The sequence below is a fragment of the Giraffa tippelskirchi genome, chromosome 13, assembly GCF_054371585.1.
Source record: "Giraffa tippelskirchi isolate mGirTip1 chromosome 13, T2T-mGirTip1v1.2.pri, whole genome shotgun sequence".
NCBI classification, from domain to species: Eukaryota; Metazoa; Chordata; class Mammalia; order Artiodactyla; family Giraffidae; genus Giraffa; species Giraffa tippelskirchi.
Window position 1 is genome coordinate 104,970,513 of NC_137287.1, and position 12,409 is coordinate 104,982,921.

A 12,409-nucleotide genomic window follows, 5' to 3' on the forward strand; every position below is an offset into this window, starting at 1 on the left:
ATTGAGGGGTGACATTTATGTATGATGTCACTGTGTGGAGATGTCATTGGATAGCAGTTACACACGGAGTGGTAACTGTGACTTGTGAGGGTGTCCCCTGGTACATGGGCCATCTGTGACATTATTGCCTAGGTCAGTGTCAGAGGATGATGTCAGAGGTCAGTGAGAAGGAACTACGCTGGCCCTATTTTACCACTGGGGTTTCCCCTGTGGCTCAGCAGTAAAGAATCTGCCTGTAAAGCAAGAGACACAGGCGATGCAGGTTCGATCAGGGAATGGCAACCCACTCCAGTATTCTTGCTGGAAAAATCCCATGGACAGAGGAGCCTGGCAGGCTACCGTACATACGGATGCAAAGAGTCAGACATGATTGAGCATGCATGCACGCATATTTTATCATTACCACTAGAGTTTCTTTTTGGATTGGGGGGGTAATGGTGGACTAATTTATTCAATTAATTTTCCCTCTGAAAATAGCAACATTGGATAAAATATAAAAAATATGCTCTGAGAAATACCAAATCTTAAAAACCTAGGCCAATTATTAGGTGAAAGCTGGTAACCAGATTTTTAACAGGAAGATTGGAATATTAGAGCACCAAAGCTATTATGACTTGAGGGTTTTTGCCAATACTGAACCTGTGGATTTCAGTTCATTAGCCACATAGGGCAAGAGGGACAAAAATAAAAATCCAGGGCCTATCCGAGGTGGGGAGCCTAACAGAAGAATCTCCTCACATTAGGCTGAAGTGTTTCACCCTTGTATTTAATGTGATATGAACCTGCTGCACATCCTACACCACCAACCCGAAGGGAGTTAAGAAAAGATTCCCTTGATACTGAGCAGAACAGGTTTAATTTTTAATATTAATTATTTTCATTTATTTTAGCTGTGCCAGGCTTGCAGGATCATCAGTCTTCATTGCAGCATGTGGAATCTTTTAGTTGTGACTTGCAGGATCTTTAGCAATTGCAGCATGCAAACTCTAGTTGTGGCATGCGGGAACTAGTTCCCCAAAGACTGGGCGCCCTACAATAGGAGTGCAGAGTCTTAGCCACCAAACCACCAGGGAAGTCCCTGAGCAGACCAGTTGAAGGAAATGGAGCAGGAAATATTTTAAAAACCCTTCTTTAGGGAGTTGAAGATATTGACAAGTACTTTTGTGTCCCAGGGAATAGAGAGTCTGGTAGCCCAATAATTCTCAAGCCATGAACCGGGAACCCAGTTTGAAGTGATAACTGGATTGCCCCCAATTATCACTGGAAGTGATTGGTAATGCCCCCAAACCTTGGACGAAAGCAAATGGGAAGTCTTTCTGAAGAGGGCACATTTATCTTTGCCTTTAGGGAACCACCACAAATAATTTTTCAAGGTGACACCAGCACACAGTCAGAGATAACCAGGAACCCAAGACTTCATGAAGAAAAAACAAATACAACATATGGGAGGAATAGATCAACACAGACTTCAGGTATTATAATTCACAGACAGGTTTTAAAAACTTTTGCACACAAGATTTAAAGTTAGATAATAGTTCGGTGCATGATACAGGGCGCTCGGGGCTGGTGCACCGGGATGACACAGAGGGATGGGATAGGGAGGGAGGTGGAAGGGGGGTTCTGGAAGGGGAAAACATGTACACCCATGGTGGAGTCATGTCAATGTATGGGAAAACAAATACAATATTGTAAAGTTAAAAAAATAAATAAATAAACTAATTTAAAAATAAAAAAAAAAAACATGAGAAAAAAATAAAGTTAGATAATAGCTACAGGAAGCAGAAAATTGATTTTTTAAAAAACATAGAAAATTTGGAAAGGAACCAAACAGGACTTTTAGAAATATCACCTGCTACTCCCATGAAGAATCAGCCACTGATCTCTGACACATGGCCCAGCAACAGGAGATGCAATTTGGTTGGCAAACTATTTGCTCCAGGAAGTTCTTCCTGAGTACTATCTTTTGCTATGCCCTTTCTCACAGAGATTAGTAAGTTTTTGCCATCAGGGAGCCTGGGATAAAGAGTTGCCATATGGGGACACTTATTGTCTAATGACACTTTTTTGGAATGTAACTCTGAGTTCCTCAGGGTTTGGCCTATTTCTTCACCTTTGCCCTGTGAAATTGAACTTATTTATTTAATGAGCACCTACAGATTATTTCCTGTATGTCAGGAGTTGTTTCCTAAGGGCTTTATTAACCAATTCATTCTCGTCTAATTATGGGAACTGAAACAGAGAAACAAAGTAACTTGCTTAAAATGATTTAGCTAATAAATGATTGAAATCCAGCCCCTTACTCCATTTTTTGATCTTACCTGCTGTATTAGTTTGCTAGGGCTTCCATAACAAAATACCATGAACTGGGTGACTTCAACAAGAGACATTTATTTTCTCACAAATTTGGAGGCTACAAGTCTAAGATCAAGGTGTCTGTATATTTCCTTTCTTTTGAGGTCTCTTTCCTTGACTGAATTCAGTATGCCGGCAATTTGGAAAACTCAGCAGTGGCCACAAGACTGGAAAAGGTCAATTTTCATTCCAATCCCAAAGAAAGGCAATGCCAAAGAATGTTCAAACTACTGCACAATTGCACTCATCTCACACGATTGCAAAGTAATGCTCAAAATTCTTGTTGAAGTCAGGCTTCAACAGTACGTGAACCATGCACTTCCAGATGTTCAAGCTGGATTTAGAAAAGGCAGAGGAACAAGAGATCAAATTGCCAACATCCACTGGATCATCAAAAAAGCAAGAGAATTCCAGAAAAACATCTACTTCTGTTTTATTGATTATGCCAAACCCTTTAACTGTGTAGATCACAACAAATCGTGGAAAATTCCTCAAGAGATGGGAATACGAGACCATCTTACCTGTCTCTTGAGAAACCTGTATGCAGGTCAGGAAGCAACAGTTAGAACTGGACATGGAACAACAGACTGGTTCCAAATTGGGAAAGGAGTACATCACATCTGTATATTGTCACCCTGCTTATTTAACTTCTATGCAGAGTACATCATGCAGAATGCTGGGCTGGATGAAGCACAAGCTGGAGTCAAGATTGTCGGGAGAAATATCAATAACTTCAGATAGGCAGATGACACCATCCTTATGGCAGAAAGCGAAGAACTAAAGAGCCTCTTGATGAAAGTGAAAGAGGAGAGTGAAAAAGCTAGCTTAAAATGCAACATTCAAAAAACTAAGATCATGGTATCTGCTCCCATCACTTCATGGCAAATAGATGGGGAAACAATGGAAACAGTGAGAGACTTTATTTTTTGGGCTCCAAAATCACTGCAGATGGTGACTGTAGCCATAAAATTAAAAGATACTTGCTCCCTGGAAGAAAAGCTATGACAACCTAGACAGCATATTAAAAAGCATAGACATTACATTGCTGACAAAGGTCCATCTAATCAAAGCTATGGTTTTTCCAGTAGTCATGTATGGATGTGAGAGTTGGACTACAAAGAGAGCTGAGCACCAAAGAATTTATGCTTTTGAACTGTGGTGTTGGAGAAGACTCTTGAGAATCCCTGGGGCTTCAAAGAGATCCAACCATTCAATCCTAAAGGAAATCAGTCCTGAATATTCATTGGAAGGACTGATGCTGAAGCTGAAACTCCAATACTTTGGCCATCTGATGTAAAGAACCGACTCGCTGGAAAAGACCCTGATGCTGGGAAAGACTGAAGGCAGGAGGAGAAGGCAACAACAGAGGATGAGATGGTTGGATGACATCACCAACTTGATGGACATGAGTTCAAGCAAGCTTCAGGAGTTGGTGATGTACAGGGAAGCCTGGCGTACAGCAGTCCGTGGGGTTGCAAAGAGTCGGACTGAGTGACTGAACTGAACTGCACTGAACTGAACTCCTTGGCCTACAGATGGTTGCTTTCTTACTGTTGTCACTTCTCAGTCTTTGTATGCTGAGACACACAAATCTCCTCTTCTTTTAAGGACATCAGTCATATTGGATTAGGGTTCACCTATATGACCTGTGCATGCTCAGACACTAAGTCACATTCTCACTTAACCTTAAATACCTCTTCAAAGACCCTATTTTCAAACAGACTGTGTAGTAGGGATTAAGATATCGACATTTGAATTGGGGTGGGGAAGCACAGTTCATGCCATAACAACGACCATGCTTAGCTGCCTCTTACCTATACCAGGGAACCTAACATGATGTCAGCATCAAGCTTTGCTTTGTGTGCCCTTAGTTTCTTCCCCTTAAGTCTGGGAGTTTGGTTTAAGCTGCTCGTGGTTTGTCCCCTCACTGTGGAGAAGTTATCTTTTCTGGGGTGGCTGGTGCATTTAGTGTGGAAGGGAATACTGGACGTTTCCCGGACTTTTCCTCCTCTCTGCTTGGCTCCATCCCTGGAATAGCTATGTTACTTAGCTCAGGAGTCTCTGAACTGTGACCACATTCAGTTCAATGGTAACCTGCTGGCCCTAAGGGAAGGTGACATAGGATTGACAGATTTTGGTGGAGGAAGAGATGGAGGTGAGTGAGAAGTTTGAAGCAGGGGGAAGCCTGACTGGAGAGCCTGCTGGAGGTAGCTTTCAGGTATATCCCTGAAAGCTCATTCAGTTGTTCCATCAGTCAAGTAGTCAGTCAACAAGCATTTCCCAGGTTGCCTCGGTCCCAAGCTTTGATGTTTGCCTCCATCCACCCGGAAGGATGAAGCATTCTCCTGCTCAGAGGGCTCTCTATTGAGGAGATTCCAATGGCTGAAGAATATCACATGATGGGGTAGGGGTAGAGAACAGCATTTTAGTAAGAGAGAACTGCATGTGCAAAGGCCTGAAGAGCAGATAAAAATGTGTATATGCACCTAGATGTATCGAAATACAGTCCTTCCTTGACTTGCAATGGGGTTGCTGTTGTTCAGTCACTCTGTTGTGTCCAACTCTTTGCAACCCCATGGACTACAGCACACCAGGTTTTCCTGTCCTTCACCATCTCCCAGAGTTTGCTCAAACTCATCTCCATTGTGTTGGTGATGCCATCCAACCATCTCATCCTGTTGTCCCCTCTCCTCCTGCCTTCAGTGTTTTGCAGCATCAGGATCTTTTTCAGTGGGTCATCTCTACAATGGGGTTATGTCCAGATAAACCCACTGATGGTTGAAAATATAATTAAGTTGAAAATACACCTAACCTAATGAATAGGTAAGCATAGCCTACCTTAAACGTTCTCAGAACACTTATATGGAATGTTTGTAAGTGTATTGACTGTTCAGCCTTTTGACTGCACAGGTGACTGGGACCTGTGGCTCACTACTGCTACCCAGCATCATAACAGATCGCTAGCCTGGGGAAAGATAAAAATTCAAAGTTTTTCTACTGAATGCATATCACTTTCACACCATTACAAAGTTGAAAAATCGTAAGTTAAACCACTGAAGGTCAGGGACTGTCTGTACATGAGAAATATTCAAGGTCTATATTGGGGGAATCATTTAATCCATCACCACACCCTCTGAATAAAACCCAAACCCTCTGAAACAGTGTCTGATCCAGAGTAAGGGATGAATAAATACGTAATAATAGACATCATTATTGAAAAGGAGGGGGGAAATACTTTGAGAATTTCCTGGAAGACATTTGATGCAGAACAGCTCAGTATCCTACATGAAGACCAGAGCTTTTCATGGTTATATTTCTGCAAGACCAATGATGTACTATGTAAAGTAAAAGCAGTAACCAATGTAAAAAACGTATCATAAATTATTTTCTCTTTCTACTCAAGAAACTTTAATCAAAGCCCACATCTCTATACTTAATGTGAATATATTAGGCCTTTAGCGGTTGCAAAGTTTTCACAAGTAACCTAATGTAATTCTAAAACACATCATTTTGACTTATAATTGAATTATTGAGAGCATTATAGCCAGAGAAATAAATTATAGTTTAGCCCTTAAAAAAAACCCCACAACCTCACAGTGACCCTCTCCATCTTGTCAACCTCATCCTCCTGTATCCATGTATCATTTATCACCCTCAATTCCCCCTTTATAGTCCTTGCCTTCCTTTCATTTTGGCCTCAGTGCCTTTGCACTTGCCCAGGATGCTAAAGTTAATAAGCTCTGCCTTTTTGTTCCCTTTTCTCCATCTGACTCCGTCTCATTTCTCAGGTTCACCTCCCCAGGGAGGCCTCCCCGACCACTCTGTCTAAAGTTGCTTCCCCTCATCAGAGACATGTCTCTGTCTCTTTTTTTCTTCCTTGCTTATAGCCCATCTCACCTGCTGGACTGGACTATGACTCCATGAAGGCAAGGATTTTGGTCTTTTCATTTTTTTTTTGGCCTTGCAGCATGTGGGATCTTAGTTCCTAGACCAGGGATCAAACCCAAGCCCCCGGCATTGGAAGCATGGCGTTTCAACCACTGGACCACCAGGGAAGTCCCTCAATACATATTTCTAAGCTAATTACATGAATGTGAATGTATTAATCCATTACTAGAATAATTTAAAAAGAAAAAACAGTTATATTGAGAAACTCGTTGAGGAGAGATGATGAGGATCTGTGGCCATTGGATCAAGACGGATGTTAAAAGAAGACAGGGAGGAGGGAAGCCTGGCCTTACTTTTGCCAGAGAGGCAATGAAAATGGGGGTTTAGGGCTTAAGGTGGGCCCTGGGTCTCTAAGGTTCCCAGGAAAAGAGGAGGGGCAAGGAGTCTATGTAGGGACAGTTGCTCAGAGCCAGCTGGGCAAGGAGGAAATAGGATGAGGAAGGGTGCTGGTGGTGGTGGGAGGCGAGCAGCGTTCAGAACGGGATGGGAAGTGCATGGTAGACATGGGCCTTTAGACAGAGGGTCTTTGAGGTAATTTATCAGGAACAGTGAAACAATGTCCTATCACAGTGGAGCTTTGAACAGATTGTATATTTTTAATTTTAGGAGTTATATATTTAGTGATGAAGGTGAAAGAGAAGAGTGAAAAACTGGCTTAAAACTCAACATTCATAAAACTAAGATCACGGCATCCAGTCCCATCACTGTGCATGGTGATTGCAGCCATGAAATTAAAAGACGCTTGCTCCTTGGAAGGAAAACTATGACAAGCCTAGACAGCATATTAAAAAGCAAAGACTACTTTGCTGACAGAGTCCATCTAGTCAAAGCTATGGTTTTTCCAGTAGTCATGTATAGATGTGAGAGTTGGACCATAAAGAAGGCTGAATGCCGAAGAACTAATGCTATCAAACTGTGGTGCTGGAGAAGACTCTTGAGAGTCCGTTGAAATGCAAGGAGATCAAACCAATCCTAAAGGAAATCAACCCTGAATATTCATTGGAAGGATTGATACTGAAGCTGAAGCTTCTATACTTTGGCCATCCAACGCAAAGGGCTGACACATTGGAAAAGACCCTGAACCTGGGCAAGACTGAGGGCAGAAGAAGAAGAGGGCGACAGAAGATGAGATGGTTGGATGGCATCACTGACTTAATGTTCATGAGTTGAGCAAACTCCAGGCGATAGTGAAGGACAGGGAAGTCTGGCACGCTGCAGTCCATGGAGTCGCAAAGAATCGGACATGACTTAGCAACTGAACAACAACAATATTTAGTGAATATAAGAAAATGAAAACTGCGATTTTTGTGATCATTGCTTTGGATGAGGCTAACATAGGTATTTAAGAAAAAATAAGGAGAATGTTTAGAGTCAAATCTATGGTAGTCCACTTGTAGGAACATATGACTATGTTCATGCGAGAGATTGTTTTTTAAATTAATTTTTGGCTGCTCTGGGGCTTCGTTGCTGTGTGTGGGCTTTCTGCAGTTGCGGTGAGCGGGGATTACTCTCTACTTGTCCCGCAAGGGCTTCTCATTGTGGTGTCTTGTTGCGCAGCACAGGCTCTAGGGTGAGGGGGCTCAGTAGCTGTGGCTCACAGGCTCCAGAGCACAGGCTCAGCAGTTGTGGCGCAGGGTCTCAGTTGCTCCTTGGTATGTAGAACCTTCCTAAACCAGGGATTGAACCTGTGTTCCCTGTCGGAGCCAGCCGACGAGTCAACGTAGGCACGGACACGGGATTTTTCGGCTTAGAAAGAAACAGACACAGACACAGAGAGACACAGACACAGACACAGCGGGGCGTTGAGAGGATCACTGCAACCTGTAATGCCAGTGATGCCTGTTTATTTTTACACACAGAATTTTATACTCTTATACCATCATCAAAAATCACCTAAGTAACATGTATCAGAAATCTCCTAAGTAACATAAAGCTATCAATCAAGATCCCATGATTATCTTATGATTCTGTATCTCAAAACTCAGGTATCACCTAGGAAACACAAAGCCATCAATTAAGATCTCATGACTCTGTATCTCAGGACTCAGGTCGTATCTCAGGACTCAGGTCATAAAAGCCATCTGTCCTGCGTCAGATGCGCTCTAGAAGGCTGCAAGAAGTTTCCCTAATAAACAACAAGAGGTGGCGGGACAGAGAACTATGTCTGGACTTGACCCTTGAGTTAACAAAGGCAGCCCCAGCTCTCAAAGCAGAGCCTGCTTGCCAGGTTGCCCTGGAATTAACCCTTGAGTTAACAAGGCAGTTCTTCAAGGCACGTCCTGCTCGCAGGTTGCCCCCCGCAGCTCCCCCTTATTTTTTTACTAAAGCACTGATTTTGTGCTTTAAATGATCAGTATGAATAGCTGCTTTAATGTTAAGCAGCTCTAAAGCTAAGCGCTTGATGCAGCATGGAATGAGACACATCAACAGCAGTAAAACGGCCAGTACAACCATAAGACCGAGAATATAATGCCAAAATGTACTCAGGGTAGGAAAATGGGAAAATAGCCCTTCTAGAAATCCATTAACAGCGGAGCCAATATCAGTGTTTGGAGAGAGCGTATTTTTAATGTTTAGAATTTCTTGATGTAACTTTACCAAATCTATAGAAAGGTTATCATGACTCCATATTCCAGCAAGATGAGCTTTAATATGTTGCCATGGTGTATCTGATTTATTATACTCTTTTTGAGTGACACATATCCAATAATAATTAGCATGACATCTCAATTTACTCTTAAGCTTCAGCTCTTGCATTTGTTCTCCTAAGTATAATACAGAATCATACAGAGCATTTAAGCGATCTTCCAATCGTTTATCAATATCTTCTTGTATTCCTAAAGCATTGGATGCATTTTTGGCAAGCCCATCTATAAAGGCAGCAGTATGAATAGACTGACTAAGCGCAATAGAAGCAGAAATAGTGGATGCTATTAACGTTATCAGAGAAATTATCCCTAGTATAACTAAACCTATTCCTCTCCGAGGCCTGGAGAGTGCATTATTCAGGCGTTTCCACAATTCTATTCCTGTATCTTCATACCAGGATTCTGACACATTTACAGGGATAACAACAAAAGGAGGTTGCTTTACAATAAGCAAGCCTGACTTGTCATCAATTCCTCGAATACAATTTGACAATGTACAGTTTAAACAGGTAATATTATACATACCAAATTGTTTACGAATAGCAATAGACCCCGTTATTATCATGAAAGGTAAAGGTACACAAGCACGAGGATATCTGTAAGGCTCATTCAGATGGTTTGCGCCTGTATACGACAACCTCACTGTCTTGCTTGTAGCGGCAGCAAGCTTCCACAGGTCTGTCTGGAAGATCTTATTACCGCCGAGATTCCAAATGGGAGGATGAAGCTCTCGATAGCCAGACCCTTGTGCAGTCATCAAATCAGGACCCCATCCCAAAGCTTTTGTGTCTCATTATAGATGGTATACGTGGTAGCAGTTTCGTTTCTACATGATGTCCAAGGCACATAGATCTGCTGTTCCCTTAGTCCAAGTCTACAAAAGGGAATGTCCTTAGGCCCTATTCCATTCCGCTGTTGGGTCTGTCCAGCCTTTTCTGTTATTGATGGGAAACGTAGTATCCATGTATTTTGAGCAGCAATCTTGGTTCTGTAGAAGGTTTCTGTAAGTAAAAGACAGCTAGAAGCATTATAGTTTTTATACATACATATGGGAAGTTTTGCAGAAAACCCTGTATAATTTAGAGAAGCATTTTGTGGAACAATATGTTTATCTGAGGATCCTCCCAGTGTAATAGTGTCATTAACATATACAGGAATAAATGCCATCTCCCAGGTGACTGGCTGCAACAAGAGAGGGTCAGGGACATAGGCCCAATATACCTTTCCCTGAACACCAGAAAGATTTTGCAAAAGCAGTAATAATTGAATCTACACTCTAAAAGGAGAGATATCTTGATTAGACCCCTGTTGGGCCAGCCTCAAAAGGGCTTGTACTTGCTGTGATGATGGAAGAGACGAATCATCGCTGTCCATCATTCGCCTCATCTGAGCTGTCAAGGACTGCCTCCGACGCGCGTACCAGCCTTTCCGGGAGCCAGCGTGGCGCCTCGGCATTCTGCGGAAACACACAAACATGGCCTCTCCCCCATATTAATACAGGATCAGGACCATTCCAAGATCCGTTCATAGGATCTTTCCATCGTACGAGTGGGTACTTCCGTGGTGGATCCTGCATCCAGAAGCGCTGGGCAGCAGTATTGCCTTTATTATCGAAGGTCAAAAAATTCAAAACATATAAAGCGTGGCTCAATAGAGAAGGGATACTGCCCTGCACCCAATTCCCCCTTTTTAATTTTTTCAGTTGATGTTTTAGGGTTAAGTGAGCTCGTTCAACAATTCTTTGTTCTTGAGGATTATAAGGGATGCCAGTTTTATGCAGTATAGAAAAAGTGTCACAAAAGGAATGGAATTTACGTCCAGTGTAGCCAGGACCATTATCAGTTTTTAACACATGGGGTATTTCCATGGCAGCAAAACAGCGGAGGCAATGTTGAATATAATTTTTACTAGCTTCTCCAGAAAGTGCTGTGGCCATAAGGAAGCCAGAATAGGTATCAACAGTAACATGAAGATACTTCAGCTTTCCAAACTCAGCTACATGGGTAACGTCCATTTGCCAAAGATCATTAGGACGTAGGCCACGAGGATTGACACCAAAAGAGGGAACAACAAAGAACTGAGGACATGTGGAACAGCTTTTAACAATCTGTCGTGCTGTTTTTTTAGGAATCTGAAACTGCAAACGTAAAGAATGACTATTTTGATGATGTATGGCATGAGAAGCTTTGGCAGCCAAGGCTGCATCTTGAAAATAAATGCTTTTTGTCAGGGCATTTGCTATCTTATTACCCTGAGCAAGGGGTCCAGGCAGAGCCGAATGAGCTCGTATATAGCCGAAGAAACAGGGGTTGACATGAGTTTGTATAGCCTTTTGGATACGAAAAAACAAATCAAATATTGAAGTTTTAATCGAGCCAATCAGTGGGACTGTTTCAATGACAGACATGGCTCTGACTACATAATGACTATCTGAATATAAATTGAAGGCAGAAGAAACTGTATAAAGAGCTCTCAGCACCGCATACAACTCAACTTTTTGTGCTGATTCATAAATAGTTTGAGTAAAAAATGTTTGTTGACCGACAACAAGACTAGCTATTCCATTAGAAGAGCCATCAGTAAAAATAGTTATAGCATTAGGAAGAGGATGCTCTTTCACAATAGTAGGGAAAACAAATGGATGTTGTAAAGCAAATTGCAATAGCTTATCAGCTGGGTAGTGCTGAGTTAATTGTCCAGGTAAGTCAGCTAAGGCAAGCACCCAGTCATCAGAAAACTGGAAAAGCCAGTTCTGTTGCTCAGATGAAAAAGGGACACATATAAAGGAGGGATCTTTGCCTAAATACATAATAGAATCTTTTCGACCTCTAGCAATTACCCTAGCAACCTGAACATGGTAGGAATCAAGAGCCCGCACAGGAGAAGCTGCCAAATAAATCCATTTTAATGGCTTATCTTGATATAGTACTCCTGTGGGTGAATGTTGAGTAGCAAGTATATATAATCTCCATGGTCGGGTGTAATCACAGTATGCCATATATTGTTTAGCAAGTGCCCTTTTTACAGTTTGTAGAGCCAACTCTCTTTGTGGTGTTAGTTGCCGAGGAGACGTAGGTGATGAATTTCTTTTTAAAATATCAAACAATGGTTTCAAACTTACAGTAGGGAGGCGTAAGTAAGGGCGTATCCAATTAATGTCTCCAAGCAACTTTTGAAAATTATTTAAAGTGCGTAACCCATCTCTTCGTAACTGAAGATGAGGGACAGAGAATTTTTTTTTTTTAGACGGAAGCCCAAATAAGAATATGGAGGAAAAGTTTGAATTTTTTTAGTAGCTATAATTAAACCTCTAGACTTTAATGCAATTTTTACTTCAGAAAAGGCTTTTAATAAATAGGCATAATCAGTATGAGCCAAAAGAATGTCATCCATATAATGAAGCATGTAGACATCTGAAAACCTTTCACGCACACTTGTTAGGGCTGCGTCTACAAACTTTT

The 12,409-nt window shown here is 41.8% G+C and overlaps 1 protein-coding gene across 1 annotated transcript in view; it reads left to right on the forward strand.

The window, feature by feature from the left end:
- Nucleotides 1-12,409, forward strand: part of ZNF341 (zinc finger protein 341) — a 58,315-nt gene that overhangs the window by 823 nt on the left and 45,083 nt on the right. Inside the window, exon 2 of the mRNA XM_081559747.1 lies at nt 1,348-1,472. The gene's annotated coding sequence lies outside the window, so the exon portion shown is untranslated. The remainder of the gene's footprint in view (nt 1-1,347; nt 1,473-12,409) is intronic.